Source organism: Chiloscyllium punctatum, chromosome 36, assembly GCF_047496795.1.
Source record: "Chiloscyllium punctatum isolate Juve2018m chromosome 36, sChiPun1.3, whole genome shotgun sequence".
In the NCBI taxonomy this organism is placed as follows: domain Eukaryota; kingdom Metazoa; phylum Chordata; class Chondrichthyes; order Orectolobiformes; family Hemiscylliidae; genus Chiloscyllium; species Chiloscyllium punctatum.
Genome location: NC_092774.1, coordinates 62,667,148 through 62,682,960, shown reverse-complemented (window position 1 = coordinate 62,682,960; position 15,813 = coordinate 62,667,148). Strand labels below are relative to the sequence as shown.

The following is a 15,813-nucleotide window of genomic DNA, read 5'->3' as shown; positions in this document are numbered from 1 at the left end:
GTGATGTGTTAAAGTGGCAGGCAACCGCAAGGTCAGGGCCTTTAGTTTCTGCGGGCAGAAGCGGGATGTTCTGCGAAGCAGTCACCCAGTTTATGCTTCATGCTACGTTGGGGAAACGACACTGTGAGCAGAGAATGCGGTGGAATGAAATAGCAGCAGGGAGACTGGATGAGAAGCAGCTGTTCGGGAAAGTCTTTGCCGCTTGCTCAAATGTATTTCATACTGAGCATGTCTCAGGTCGCTCAAGAGGTCTGGGGCATTACCTGCGTGCGTGCTTTCTGGCTCGTTGGTCTAGGCGTATGATTCTCGCTTAGGGTCTGTTACTGCGCTGATTTGCGAGAGGTCCCGGGTTCAAATCCCGGACGAGCCCGTGTTTTTTTTTAACTTGACTTGTGCAAAACTGCCTGATTGACTTTCTCAAAAAGCACCTTCGTGAAACCAGCGTGGGCTGCTTGGAGTACGAATGAGGCAGAAAACAGAGAAATGAAATGATTGGAGATCGTGTTCAACAAGCTACTTGGATGCTGCCTGAACTGCTGTGCTCTTCCAGCACCACTAATCCAGAATCTGGTTTCCAGCATCTGCAGTCATTGTTTTTACCATAGTGCTCAACAGGTTGACGTGAGTGGTGCGGTGTTTGAGGAATGTCAGCAATCAAGGTAGATTGGAAAATTGGGACAGCTCTCCTCGGAGAACCGAACTTTTCCAAGTCATGAGGGACCTAGAAACAGGAAATAATGTTGTGAAAATGCTCCCACGCCTGAAAGGATCCATAACGATTCGGCAGAATTTTAGAGTCACGAGGAAAAGAAGTAAAAGTGACATTAGGAAGAACGTTTTCGTACAGGGAGTGGTGAGGGTCAGTAAGTCCCTGTCTGACATTGACAAAGAGGAAGATTCAATGGACCCAAAAGGGAATTCGGTGGTCACGTTCAGATGTGCAGATTTCCGCTGAGAAGGCGAGAGAATGAAATGAAACGACTAGAGTCACACGTTTACTTAAGCGTAGAACCAGCAGAGCGAAGGTGGGCCGCAGAGCCTCCGTCTGCGCTGTGACACATGTTGTGATTCAGTGTGAAATCACAGTTCGACCGACAGAATGTGGGAATTTAGAAAAAAGTTTATATTTACACAGCCTCCATACGTCTGCGAAACAGCATATCACACGACAGCAGTGGAGGTCTTTGACATCAGGCTCGAAGGTGCCTGCCGCGTGCCAGACAAAAACCTGAAGTGTTCTGCGCAACGAGCGTCTCCAAGCGGCAGCAGAGTGGCGCAGCGGGAGCGTGCTGGGCCCATAACCCAGAGGTCGATGGATCGAAACCATCCTCTGCTATCGTTCACTGTCACCTTGATCTGCTTTCTTCAGCAAGCTGCCTTTGCATCTACTTGCCGATGTTCATATCGATCCACTCCATTCAAACGGCATGGGTTTTAGAGGTCTCAGTGATATTCTGTTCTTGGTCGGTTTCCTCTGAACTGAATCCCCAAAACGGTTCTCTTCGATGCTAATGAGCTGGTAAAGTTGAAACTCAGACATCGTCCCCCACTATTAGGACGGATACCACCGATTGTGAATAACCTCAGAGAGAGACAAGTGACAGACAGTCGCCGTGGAATCCATGGGCTGAATGGCTTCTGTCTGCGCGACAATGATGCTACGTGTTGCTCAGGGAGCAAAAATGGTTCATTTTTAACCGTCCCTTCCGTGTTGGACTGCCTGCAGTCCCTCAGCTCAGGGCCGTGGGGATGACTCTCAGTGAGTGAAGGTTTCACGCGGATTCTCTTCATCTGGGACACTTGGGGCTCAGATGTTAACTGCTGCGCGGTCGCAGCAAAGAAAGCGATGCCCACTTTGCAATAGACTTTCCGTAAGATTGCTGCGTGAAGACGATTTCTGAACACCAAGCAGGCTGCACAACAATGTGAATTTACCTGGGCGAAGAGTCCTCGGTGTTCATTTCTCTCTGTCCTGCCAGCACAGCATCTTTCTGTCTCTCCGATAACAGACCTTTGGAGAAAGTTCACAATCAAAGTTGTTCATGTTCCCCGCATTAATGTAACTGACACCTCTCACCCCAAGAGTTTCAGAGAGAGAGAGAGAGAGAGAAAGAGGGAGAGAGAGCAGAAGAGCGAATGGACTCTTACACTCCCCCAAACCTACATTCCCCCACCCCCCCCTCCCCCCAGAACAACGTGCAAGTAGAAATAAAATGGTTTAATTATCCGCCAGTGGAGATACTCCTGTTCCTGGGGAAGAGACAAACATCAGCCCCCCGGGGACAGAATGACAAGCAGATGTTCTGGAAAGGCTTTGCTGCTTGCAATTCTTGCAGCAATGTGGAATCTACTTCACACTGAGCAAGTTTCAGCTGGCTCAGAGTCTCCAATGTTCATTGCTGTGTTTACCGCCAGCTCAGAGAAAGAACAATAGGCAGGACGCAGGAGTGAATAACGATCCTCGTGAGAGGGCGAATAACTGTTAATGGAGACTGTTAGTGGCTAACAATACGTCGTGTGTCATAGCAGACGAGGTGATAAACAGGAGTCTTTCGTGTGGTAGGGGTCAAGGACATGGGGGGGTTCAGGCCCTATAGTTATAGAACTCGATATTGAAGACCGGAGGGCTGGAAGGGCTCCAAGTGGAAAATGAGATGTTGTTCCTTCATCTGGAGCGAGAACACTGCTGCAAGCCTGAGACAGGGATGTTGGCCAGGGAACAGGGTGATGTGTTAAAGTGGCAGGCAACCGCAAGGTCAGGGCCTTTAGTTTCTGCGGGCAGAAGCGGGATGTTCTGCGAAGCAGTCACCCAGTTTATGCTTCATGCTACGTTGGGGAAACGACACTGTGAGCAGAGAATGCGGTGGAATGAAATAGCAGCAGGGAGACTGGATGAGAAGCAGCTGTTCGGGAAAGTCTTTGCCGCTTGCTCAAATGTATTTCATACTGAGCATGTCTCAGGTCGCTCAAGAGGTCTGGGGCATTATCTGCGTGCGTGCTTTCTGGCTCGTTGGTCTAGGCGTATGATTCTCGCTTAGGGTCTGTTACTGCGCTGATTTGCGAGAGATCCCGGGTTCAAATCCCGGACGAGCCCGTGTTTTTTTTTAACTTGACTTGTGCAAAACTGCCTGATTGACTTTCTCAAAAAGCACCTTCGTGAAACCAGCGTGGGCTGCTTGGAGTACGAATGAGGCAGAAAACAGAGAAATGAAATGATTGGAGATCGTGTTCAACAAGCTACTTGGATGCTGCCTGAACTGCTGTGCTCTTCCAGCACCACTAATCCAGAATCTGGTTTCCAGCATCTGCAGTCATTGTTTTTACCATAGTGCTCAACAGGTTGACGTGAGTGGTGCGGTGTTTGAGGAATGTCAGCAATCAAGGTAGATTGGAAAATTGGGACAGCTCTCCTCGGAGAACCGAACTTTTCCAAGTCATGAGGGACCTAGAAACAGGAAATAATGTTGTGAAAATGCTCCCACGCCTGAAAGGATCCATAACGATTCGGCAGAATTTTAGAGTCACGAGGAAAAGAAGTAAAAGTGACATTAGGAAGAACGTTTTCGTACAGGGAGTGGTGAGGGTCAGTAAGTCCCTGTCTGACATTGACAAAGAGGAAGATTCAATGGACCCAAAAGGGAATTCGGTGGTCACGTTCAGATGTGCAGATTTCCGCTGAGAAGGCGAGAGAATGAAATGAAACGACTAGAGTCACACGTTTACTTAAGCGTAGAACCAGCAGAGCGAAGGTGGGCCGCAGAGCCTCCGTCTGCGCTGTGACACATGTTGTGATTCAGTGTGAAATCACAGTTCGACCGACAGAATGTGGGAATTTAGAAAAAAGTTTATATTTACACAGCCTCCATACGTCTGCGAAACAGCATATCACACGACAGCAGTGGAGGTCTTTGACATCAGGCTCGAAGGTGCCTGCCGCGTGCCAGACAAAAACCTGAAGTGTTCTGCGCAACGAGCGTCTCCAAGCGGCAGCAGAGTGGCGCAGCGGGAGCGTGCTGGGCCCATAACCCAGAGGTCGATGGATCGAAACCATCCTCTGCTATCGTTCACTGTCACCTTGATCTGCTTTCTTCAGCAAGCTGCCTTTGCATCTACTTGCCGATGTTCATATCGATCCACTCCATTCAAACGGCATGGGTTTTAGAGGTCTCAGTGATATTCTGTTCTTGGTCGGTTTCCTCTGAACTGAATCCCCAAAACGGTTCTCTTCGATGCTAATGAGCTGGTAAAGTTGAAACTCAGACATCGTCCCCCACTATTAGGACGGATACCACCGATTGTGAATAACCTCAGAGAGAGACAAGTGACAGACAGTCGCCGTGGAATCCATGGGCTGAATGGCTTCTGTCTGCGCGACAATGATGCTACGTGTTGCTCAGGGAGCAAAAATGGTTCATTTTTAACCGTCCCTTCCGTGTTGGACTGCCTGCAGTCCCTCAGCTCAGGGCCGTGGGGATGACTCTCAGTGAGTGAAGGTTTCACGCGGATTCTCTTCATCTGGGACACTTGGGGCTCAGATGTTAACTGCTGCGCGGTCGCAGCAAAGAAAGCGATGCCCACTTTGCAATAGACTTTCCGTAAGATTGCTGCGTGAAGACGATTTCTGAACACCAAGCAGGCTGCACAACAATGTGAATTTACCTGGGCGAAGAGTCCTCGGTGTTCATTTCTCTCTGTCCTGCCAGCACAGCATCTTTCTGTCTCTCCGATAACAGACCTTTGGAGAAAGTTCACAATCAAAGTTGTTCATGTTCCCCGCATTAATGTAACTGACACCTCTCACCCCAAGAGTTTCAGAGAGAGAGAGAGAGAGAGAAAGAGGGAGAGAGAGCAGAAGAGCGAATGGACTCTTACACTCCCCCAAACCTACATTCCCCCACCCCCCCCTCCCCCCAGAACAACGTGCAAGTAGAAATAAAATGGTTTAATTATCCGCCAGTGGAGATACTCCTGTTCCTGGGGAAGAGACAAACATCAGCCCCCCGGGGACAGAATGACAAGCAGATGTTCTGGAAAGGCTTTGCTGCTTGCAATTCTTGCAGCAATGTGGAATCTACTTCACACTGAGCAAGTTTCAGCTGGCTCAGAGTCTCCAATGTTCATTGCTGTGTTTACCGCCAGCTCAGAGAAAGAACAATAGGCAGGACGCAGGAGTGAATAACGATCCTCGTGAGAGGGCGAATAACTGTTAATGGAGACTGTTAGTGGCTAACAATACGTCGTGTGTCATAGCAGACGAGGTGATAAACAGGAGTCTTTCGTGTGGTAGGGGTCAAGGACATGGGGGGGTTCAGGCCCTATAGTTATAGAACTCGATATTGAAGACCGGAGGGCTGGAAGGGCTCCAAGTGGAAAATGAGATGTTGTTCCTTCATCTGGAGCGAGAACACTGCTGCAAGCCTGAGACAGGGATGTTGGCCAGGGAACAGGGTGATGTGTTAAAGTGGCAGGCAACCGCAAGGTCAGGGCCTTTAGTTTCTGCGGGCAGAAGCGGGATGTTCTGCGAAGCAGTCACCCAGTTTATGCTTCATGCTACGTTGGGGAAACGACACTGTGAGCAGAGAATGCGGTGGAATGAAATAGCAGCAGGGAGACTGGATGAGAAGCAGCTGTTCGGGAAAGTCTTTGCCGCTTGCTCAAATGTATTTCATACTGAGCATGTCTCAGGTCGCTCAAGAGGTCTGGGGCATTACCTGCGTGCGTGCTTTCTGGCTCGTTGGTCTAGGCGTATGATTCTCGCTTAGGGTCTGTTACTGCGCTGATTTGCGAGAGATCCCGGGTTCAAATCCCGGACGAGCCCGTGTTTTTTTTTAACTTGACTTGTGCAAAACTGCCTGATTGACTTTCTCAAAAAGCACCTTCGTGAAACCAGCGTGGGCTGCTTGGAGTACGAATGAGGCAGAAAACAGAGAAATGAAATGATTGGAGATCGTGTTCAACAAGCTACTTGGATGCTGCCTGAACTGCTGTGCTCTTCCAGCACCACTAATCCAGAATCTGGTTTCCAGCATCTGCAGTCATTGTTTTTACCATAGTGCTCAACAGGTTGACGTGAGTGGTGCGGTGTTTGAGGAATGTCAGCAATCAAGGTAGATTGGAAAATTGGGACAGCTCTCCTCGGAGAACCGAACTTTTCCAAGTCATGAGGGACCTAGAAACAGGAAATAATGTTGTGAAAATGCTCCCACGCCTGAAAGGATCCATAACGATTCGGCAGAATTTTAGAGTCACGAGGAAAAGAAGTAAAAGTGACATTAGGAAGAACGTTTTCGTACAGGGAGTGGTGAGGGTCAGTAAGTCCCTGTCTGACATTGACAAAGAGGAAGATTCAATGGACCCAAAAGGGAATTCGGTGGTCACGTTCAGATGTGCAGATTTCCGCTGAGAAGGCGAGAGAATGAAATGAAACGACTAGAGTCACACGTTTACTTAAGCGTAGAACCAGCAGAGCGAAGGTGGGCCGCAGAGCCTCCGTCTGCGCTGTGACACATGTTGTGATTCAGTGTGAAATCACAGTTCGACCGACAGAATGTGGGAATTTAGAAAAAAGTTTATATTTACACAGCCTCCATACGTCTGCGAAACAGCATATCACACGACAGCAGTGGAGGTCTTTGACATCAGGCTCGAAGGTGCCTGCCGCGTGCCAGACAAAAACCTGAAGTGTTCTGCGCAACGAGCGTCTCCAAGCGGCAGCAGAGTGGCGCAGCGGGAGCGTGCTGGGCCCATGACCCAGAGGTCGATGGATCGAAACCATCCTCTGCTATCGTTCACTGTCACCTTGATCTGCTTTCTTCAGCAAGCTGCCTTTGCATCTACTTGCCGATGTTCATATCGATCCACTCCATTCAAACGGCATTGGTTTTAGAGGTCTCAGTGATATTCTGTTCTTGGTCGGTTTCCTCTGAACTGAATCGCAAAACCGGTTCTCTTCGATGCTAATGAGCTGGTAAAGTTGAAACTCAGACATCGTCCCCCACTATTAGGACGGATACCACCGATTGTGAATAACCTCAGAGAGAGACAAGTGACAGACAGTCGCCGTGGAATCCATGGGCTGAATGGCTTCTGTCTGCGCGACAATGATGCTACGTGTTGCTCAGGGAGCAAAAATGGTTCATTTTTAACCGTCCCTTCCGTGTTGGACTGCCTGCAGTCCCTCAGCTCAGGGCCGTGGGGATGACTCTCAGTGAGTGAAGGTTTCACGCGGATTCTCTTCATCTGGGACACTTGGGGCTCAGATGTTAACTGCTGCGCGGTCGCAGCAAAGAAAGCGATGCCCACTTTGCAATAGACTTTCCGTAAGATTGCTGCGTGAAGACGATTTCTGAACACCAAGCAGGCTGCACAACAATGTGAATTTACCTGGGCGAAGAGTCCTCGGTGTTCATTTCTCTCTGTCCTGCCAGCACAGCATCTTTCTGTCTCTCCGATAACAGACCTTTGGAGAAAGTTCACAATCAAAGTTGTTCATGTTCCCCGCATTAATGTAACTGACACCTCTCACCCCAAGAGTTTCAGAGAGAGAGAGAGAGAGAGAAAGAGGGAGAGAGAGCAGAAGAGCGAATGGACTCTTACACTCCCCCAAACCTACATTCCCCCACCCCCCCCACCCCCCAGAACAACGTGCAAGTAGAAATAAAATGGTTTAATTATCCGCCAGTGGAGATACTCCTGTTCCTGGGGAAGAGACAAACATCAGCCCCCCGGGGACAGAATGACAAGCAGATGTTCTGGAAAGGCTTTGCTGCTTGCAATTCTTGCAGCAATGTGGAATCTACTTCACACTGAGCAAGTTTCAGCTGGCTCAGAGTCTCCAATGTTCATTGCTGTGTTTACCGCCAGCTCAGAGAAAGAACAATAGGCAGGACGCAGGAGTGAATAACGATCCTCGTGAGAGGGCGAATAACTGTTAATGGAGACTGTTAGTGGCTAACAATACGTCGTGTGTCATAGCAGACGAGGTGATAAACAGGAGTCTTTCGTGTGGTAGGGGTCAAGGACATGGGGGGGGTTCAGGCCCTATAGTTATAGAACTCGATATTGAAGACCGGAGGGCTGGAAGGGCTCCAAGTGGAAAATGAGATGTTGTTCCTTCATCTGGAGCGAGAACACTGCTGCAAGCCTGAGACAGGGATGTTGGCCAGGGAACAGGGTGATGTGTTAAAGTGGCAGGCAACCGCAAGGTCAGGGCCTTTAGTTTCTGCGGGCAGAAGCGGGATGTTCTGCGAAGCAGTCACCCAGTTTATGCTTCATGCTACGTTGGGGAAACGACACTGTGAGCAGAGAATGCGGTGGAATGAAATAGCAGCAGGGAGACTGGATGAGAAGCAGCTGTTCGGGAAAGTCTTTGCCGCTTGCTCAAATGTATTTCATACTGAGCATGTCTCAGGTCGCTCAAGAGGTCTGGGGCATTACCTGCGTGCGTGCTTTCTGGCTCGTTGGTCTAGGCGTATGATTCTCGCTTAGGGTCTGTTACTGCGCTGATTTGCGAGAGGTCCCGGGTTCAAATCCCGGACGAGCCCGTGTTTTTTTTTAACTTGACTTGTGCAAAACTGCCTGATTGACTTTCTCAAAAAGCACCTTCGTGAAACCAGCGTGGGCTGCTTGGAGTACGAATGAGGCAGAAAACAGAGAAATGAAATGATTGGAGATCGTGTTCAACAAGCTACTTGGATGCTGCCTGAACTGCTGTGCTCTTCCAGCACCACTAATCCAGAATCTGGTTTCCAGCATCTGCAGTCATTGTTTTTACCATAGTGCTCAACAGGTTGACGTGAGTGGTGCGGTGTTTGAGGAATGTCAGCAATCAAGGTAGATTGGAAAATTGGGACAGCTCTCCTCGGAGAACCGAACTTTTCCAAGTCATGAGGGACCTAGAAACAGGAAATAATGTTGTGAAAATGCTCCCACGCCTGAAAGGATCCATAACGATTCGGCAGAATTTTAGAGTCACGAGGAAAAGAAGTAAAAGTGACATTAGGAAGAACGTTTTCGTACAGGGAGTGGTGAGGGTCAGTAAGTCCCTGTCTGACATTGACAAAGAGGAAGATTCAATGGACCCAAAAGGGAATTCGGTGGTCACGTTCAGATGTGCAGATTTCCGCTGAGAAGGCGAGAGAATGAAATGAAACGACTAGAGTCACACGTTTACTTAAGCGTAGAACCAGCAGAGCGAAGGTGGGCCGCAGAGCCTCCGTCTGCGCTGTGACACATGTTGTGATTCAGTGTGAAATCACAGTTCGACCGACAGAATGTGGGAATTTAGAAAAAAGTTTATATTTACACAGCCTCCATACGTCTGCGAAACAGCATATCACACGACAGCAGTGGAGGTCTTTGACATCAGGCTCGAAGGTGCCTGCCGCGTGCCAGACAAAAACCTGAAGTGTTCTGCGCAACGAGCGTCTCCAAGCGGCAGCAGAGTGGCGCAGCGGGAGCGTGCTGGGCCCATAACCCAGAGGTCGATGGATCGAAACCATCCTCTGCTATCGTTCACTGTCACCTTGATCTGCTTTCTTCAGCAAGCTGCCTTTGCATCTACTTGCCGATGTTCATATCGATCCACTCCATTCAAACGGCATGGGTTTTAGAGGTCTCAGTGATATTCTGTTCTTGGTCGGTTTCCTCTGAACTGAATCGCAAAACCGGTTCTCTTCGATGCTAATGAGCTGGTAAAGTTGAAACTCAGACATCGTCCCCCACTATTAGGACGGATACCACCGATTGTGAATAACCTCAGAGAGAGACAAGTGACAGACAGTCGCCGTGGAATCCATGGGCTGAATGGCTTCTGTCTGCGCGACAATGATGCTACGTGTTGCTCAGGGAGCAAAAATGGTTCATTTTTAACCGTCCCTTCCGTGTTGGACTGCCTGCAGTCCCTCAGCTCAGGGCCGTGGGGATGACTCTCAGTGAGTGAAGGTTTCACGCGGATTCTCTTCATCTGGGACACTTGGGGCTCAGATGTTAACTGCTGCGCTGTCGCAGCAAAGAAAGCGATGCCCACTTTGCAATAGACTTTCCGTAAGATTGCTGCGTGAAGACGATTTCTGAACACCAAGCAGGCTGCACAACAATGTGAATTTACCTGGGCGAAGAGTCCTCGGTGTTCATTTCTCTCTGTCCTGCCAGCACAGCATCTTTCTGTCTCTCCGATAACAGACCTTTGGAGAAAGTTCACAATCAAAGTTGTTCATGTTCCCCGCATTAATGTAACTGACACCTCTCACCCCAAGAGTTTCAGAGAGAGAGAGAGAGAGAGAAAGAGGGAGAGAGAGCAGAAGAGCGAATGGACTCTTACACTCCCCCAAACCTACATTCCCCCACCCCCCCCCCCCCACCCCCCAGAACAACGTGCAAGTAGAAATAAAATGGTTTAATTATCCGCCAGTGGAGATACTCCTGTTCCTGGGGAAGAGACAAACATCAGCCCCCCGGGGACAGAATGACAAGCAGATGTTCTGGAAAGGCTTTGCTGCTTGCAATTCTTGCAGCAATGTGGAATCTACTTCACACTGAGCAAGTTTCAGCTGGCTCAGAGTCTCCAATGTTCATTGCTGTGTTTACCGCCAGCTCAGAGAAAGAACAATAGGCAGGACGCAGGAGTGAATAACGATCCTCGTGAGAGGGCGAATAACTGTTAATGGAGACTGTTAGTGGCTAACAATACGTCGTGTGTCATAGCAGACGAGGTGATAAACAGGAGTCTTTCGTGTGGTAGGGGTCAAGGACATGGGGGGGGGTTCAGGCCCTATAGTTATAGAACTCGATATTGAAGACCGGAGGGCTGGAAGGGCTCCAAGTGGAAAATGAGATGTTGTTCCTTCATCTGGAGCGAGAACACTGCTGCAAGCCTGAGACAGGGATTATGGCCAGGGAACAGGGTGATGTGTTAAAGTGGCAGGCAACCGCAAGGTCAGGGCCTTTAGTTTCTGCGGGCAGAAGCGGGATGTTCTGCGAAGCAGTCACCCAGTTTATGCTTCATGCTACGTTGGGGAAACGACACTGTGAGCAGAGAATGCGGTGGAATGAAATAGCAGCAGGGAGACTGGATGAGAAGCAGCTGTTCGGGAAAGTCTTTGCCGCTTGCTCAAATGTATTTCATACTGAGCATGTCTCAGGTCGCTCAAGAGGTCTGGGGCATTACCTGCGTGCGTGCTTTCTGGCTCGTTGGTCTAGGCGTATGATTCTCGCTTAGGGTCTGTTACTGCGCTGATTTGCGAGAGATCCCGGGTTCAAATCCCGGACGAGCCCGTGTTTTTTTTTAACTTGACTTGTGCAAAACTGCCTGATTGACTTTCTCAAAAAGCACCTTCGTGAAACCAGCGTGGGCTGCTTGGAGTACGAATGAGGCAGAAAACAGAGAAATGAAATGATTGGAGATCGTGTTCAACAAGCTACTTGGATGCTGCCTGAACTGCTGTGCTCTTCCAGCACCACTAATCCAGAATCTGGTTTCCAGCATCTGCAGTCATTGTTTTTACCATAGTGCTCAACAGGTTGACGTGAGTGGTGCGGTGTTTGAGGAATGTCAGCAATCAAGGTAGATTGGAAAATTGGGACAGCTCTCCTCGGAGAACCGAACTTTTCCAAGTCATGAGGGACCTAGAAACAGGAAATAATGTTGTGAAAATGCTCCCACGCCTGAAAGGATCCATAACGATTCGGCAGAATTTTAGAGTCACGAGCAAAAGAAGTAAAAGTGACATTAGGAAGAACGTTTTCGTACAGGGAGTGGTGAGGGTCAGTAAGTCCCTGTCTGACATTGACAAAGAGGAAGATTCAATGGACCCAAAAGGGAATTCGGTGGTCACGTTCAGATGTGCAGATTTCCGCTGAGAAGGCGAGAGAATGAAATGAAACGACTAGAGTCACACGTTTACTTAAGCGTAGAACCAGCAGAGCGAAGGTGGGCCGCAGAGCCTCCGTCTGCGCTGTGACACATGTTGTGATTCAGTGTGAAATCACAGTTCGACCGACAGAATGTGGGAATTTAGAAAAAAGTTTATATTTACACAGCCTCCATACGTCTGCGAAACAGCATATCACACGACAGCAGTGGAGGTCTTTGACATCAGGCTCGAAGGTGCCTGCCGCGTGCCAGACAAAAACCTGAAGTGTTCTGCGCAACGAGCGTCTCCAAGCGGCAGCAGAGTGGCGCAGCGGGAGCGTGCTGGGCCCATAACCCAGAGGTCGATGGATCGAAACCATCCTCTGCTATCGTTCACTGTCACCTTGATCTGCTTTCTTCAGCAAGCTGCCTTTGCATCTACTTGCCGATGTTCATATCGATCCACTCCATTCAAACGGCATGGGTTTTAGAGGTCTCAGTGATATTCTGTTCTTGGTCGGTTTCCTCTGAACTGAATCGCAAAACCGGTTCTCTTCGATGCTAATGAGCTGGTAAAGTTGAAACTCAGACATCGTCCCCCACTATTAGGACGGATACCACCGATTGTGAATAACCTCAGAGAGAGACAAGTGACAGACAGTCGCCGTGGAATCCATGGGCTGAATGGCTTCTGTCTGCGCGACAATGATGCTACGTGTTGCTCAGGGAGCAAAAATGGTTCATTTTTAACCGTCCCTTCCGTGTTGGACTGCCTGCAGTCCCTCAGCTCAGGGCCGTGGGGATGACTCTCAGTGAGTGAAGGTTTCACGCGGATTCTCTTCATCTGGGACACTTGGGGCTCAGATGTTAACTGCTGCGCTGTCGCAGCAAAGAAAGCGATGCCCACTTTGCAATAGACTTTCCGTAAGATTGCTGCGTGAAGACGATTTCTGAACACCAAGCAGGCTGCACAACAATGTGAATTTACCTGGGCGAAGAGTCCTCGGTGTTCATTTCTCTCTGTCCTGCCAGCACAGCATCTTTCTGTCTCTCCGATAACAGACCTTTGGAGAAAGTTCACAATCAAAGTTGTTCATGTTCCCCGCATTAATGTAACTGACACCTCTCACCCCAAGAGTTTCAGAGAGAGAGAGAGAGAGAGAAAGAGGGAGAGAGAGCAGAAGAGCGAATGGACTCTTACACTCCCCCAAACCTACATTCCCCCACCCCCCCCCCCCCCCCACCCCCCAGAACAACGTGCAAGTAGAAATAAAATGGTTTAATTATCCGCCAGTGGAGATACTCCTGTTCCTGGGGAAGAGACAAACATCAGCCCCCCGGGGACAGAATGACAAGCAGATGTTCTGGAAAGGCTTTGCTGCTTGCAATTCTTGCAGCAATGTGGAATCTACTTCACACTGAGCAAGTTTCAGCTGGCTCAGAGTCTCCAATGTTCATTGCTGTGTTTACCGCCAGCTCAGAGAAAGAACAATAGGCAGGACGCAGGAGTGAATAACGATCCTCGTGAGAGGGCGAATAACTGTTAATGGAGACTGTTAGTGGCTAACAATACGTCGTGTGTCATAGCAGACGAGGTGATAAACAGGAGTCTTTCGTGTGGTAGGGGTCAAGGACATGGGGGTGGGGTTCAGGCCCTATAGTTATAGAACTCGATATTGAAGACCGGAGGGCTGGAAGGGCTCCAAGTGGAAAATGAGATGTTGTTCCTTCATCTGGAGCGAGAACACTGCTGCAAGCCTGAGACAGGGATTATGGCCAGGGAACAGGGTGATGTGTTAAAGTGGCAGGCAACCGCAAGGTCAGGGCCTTTAGTTTCTGCGGGCAGAAGCGGGATGTTCTGCGAAGCAGTCACCCAGTTTATGCTTCATGCTACGTTGGGGAAACGACACTGTGAGCAGAGAATGCGGTGGAATGAAATAGCAGCAGGGAGACTGGATGAGAAGCAGCTGTTCGGGAAAGTCTTTGCCGCTTGCTCAAATGTATTTCATACTGAGCATGTCTCAGGTCGCTCAAGAGGTCTGGGGCATTACCTGCGTGCGTGCTTTCTGGCTCGTTGGTCTAGGCGTATGATTCTCGCTTAGGGTCTGTTACTGCGCTGATTTGCGAGAGATCCCGGGTTCAAATCCCGGACGAGCCCGTGTTTTTTTTTAACTTGACTTGTGCAAAACTGCCTGATTGACTTTCTCAAAAAGCACCTTCGTGAAACCAGCGTGGGCTGCTTGGAGTACGAATGAGGCAGAAAACAGAGAAATGAAATGATTGGAGATCGTGTTCAACAAGCTACTTGGATGCTGCCTGAACTGCTGTGCTCTTCCAGCACCACTAATCCAGAATCTGGTTTCCAGCATCTGCAGTCATTGTTTTTACCATAGTGCTCAACAGGTTGACGTGAGTGGTGCGGTGTTTGAGGAATGTCAGCAATCAAGGTAGATTGGAAAATTGGGACAGCTCTCCTCGGAGAACCGAACTTTTCCAAGTCATGAGGGACCTAGAAACAGGAAATAATGTTGTGAAAATGCTCCCACGCCTGAAAGGATCCATAACGATTCGGCAGAATTTTAGAGTCACGAGCAAAAGAAGTAAAAGTGACATTAGGAAGAACGTTTTCGTACAGGGAGTGGTGAGGGTCAGTAAGTCCCTGTCTGACATTGACAAAGAGGAAGATTCAATGGACCCAAAAGGGAATTCGGTGGTCACGTTCAGATGTGCAGATTTCCGCTGAGAAGGCGAGAGAATGAAATGAAACGACTAGAGTCACACGTTTACTTAAGCGTAGAACCAGCAGAGCGAAGGTGGGCCGCAGAGCCTCCGTCTGCGCTGTGACACATGTTGTGATTCAGTGTGAAATCACAGTTCGACCGACAGAATGTGGGAATTTAGAAAAAAGTTTATATTTACACAGCCTCCATACGTCTGCGAAACAGCATATCACACGACAGCAGTGGAGGTCTTTGACATCAGGCTCGAAGGTGCCTGCCGCGTGCCAGACAAAAACCTGAAGTGTTCTGCGCAACGAGCGTCTCCAAGCGGCAGCAGAGTGGCGCAGCGGGAGCGTGCTGGGCCCATAACCCAGAGGTCGATGGATCGAAACCATCCTCTGCTATCGTTCACTGTCACCTTGATCTGCTTTCTTCAGCAAGCTGCCTTTGCATCTACTTGCCGATGTTCATATCGATCCACTCCATTCAAACGGCATGGGTTTTAGAGGTCTCAGTGATATTCTGTTCTTGGTCGGTTTCCTCTGAACTGAATCGCAAAACCGGTTCTCTTCGATGCTAATGAGCTGGTAAAGTTGAAACTCAGACATCGTCCCCCACTATTAGGACGGATACCACCGATTGTGAATAACCTCAGAGAGAGACAAGTGACAGACAGTCGCCGTGGAATCCATGGGCTGAATGGCTTCTGTCTGCGCGACAATGATGCTACGTGTTGCTCAGGGAGCAAAAATGGTTCATTTTTAACCGTCCCTTCCGTGTTGGACTGCCTGCAGTCCCTCAGCTCAGGGCCGTGGGGATGACTCTCAGTGAGTGAAGGTTTCACGCGGATTCTCTTCATCTGGGACACTTGGGGCTCAGATGTTAACTGCTGCGCTGTCGCAGCAAAGAAAGCGATGCCCACTTTGCAATAGACTTTCCGTAAGATTGCTGCGTGAAGACGATTTCTGAACACCAAGCAGGCTGCACAACAATGTGAATTTACCTGGGCGAAGAGTCCTCGGTGTTCATTTCTCTCTGTCCTGCCAGCACAGCATCTTTCTGTCTCTCCGATAACAGACCTTTGGAGAAAGTTCACAATCAAAGTTGTTCATGTTCCCCGCATTAATGTAACTGACACCTCTCACCCCAAGAGTTTCAGAGAGAGAGAGAGAGAGAGAAAGAGGGAGAGAGAGCAGAAGAGCGAATGGACTCTTACACTCCCCCAAACCTACATTCCCCCAC

The 15,813-nt window shown here is 49.3% G+C and overlaps 5 non-coding genes across 5 annotated transcripts; all 5 read left to right on the top strand.

Annotated features, from left to right (window-relative positions):
- The first annotated feature begins 1,264 nt into the window (after positions 1–1,264).
- trnam-cau (transfer RNA methionine (anticodon CAU)) lies at positions 1,265–1,336 on the top strand. The gene has a single exon. It is a non-coding gene; the product is annotated as a tRNA-Met (tRNA).
- Positions 1,337–3,988: 2,652 nt separating this feature from the next.
- Positions 3,989–4,060, top strand: trnam-cau (transfer RNA methionine (anticodon CAU)). The gene has a single exon. It is a non-coding gene; the product is annotated as a tRNA-Met (tRNA).
- Positions 4,061–9,437: 5,377 nt separating this feature from the next.
- On the top strand, positions 9,438–9,509 carry trnam-cau (transfer RNA methionine (anticodon CAU)). Its single transcript has one exon. It is a non-coding gene; the product is annotated as a tRNA-Met (tRNA).
- A 2,659-nt stretch (positions 9,510–12,168) lies between these two features.
- trnam-cau (transfer RNA methionine (anticodon CAU)) lies at positions 12,169–12,240 on the top strand. The gene has a single exon. It is a non-coding gene; the product is annotated as a tRNA-Met (tRNA).
- Positions 12,241–14,903: 2,663 nt separating this feature from the next.
- On the top strand, positions 14,904–14,975 carry trnam-cau (transfer RNA methionine (anticodon CAU)). The gene has a single exon. It is a non-coding gene; the product is annotated as a tRNA-Met (tRNA).
- The last annotated feature ends 838 nt before the right edge of the window (positions 14,976–15,813 follow it).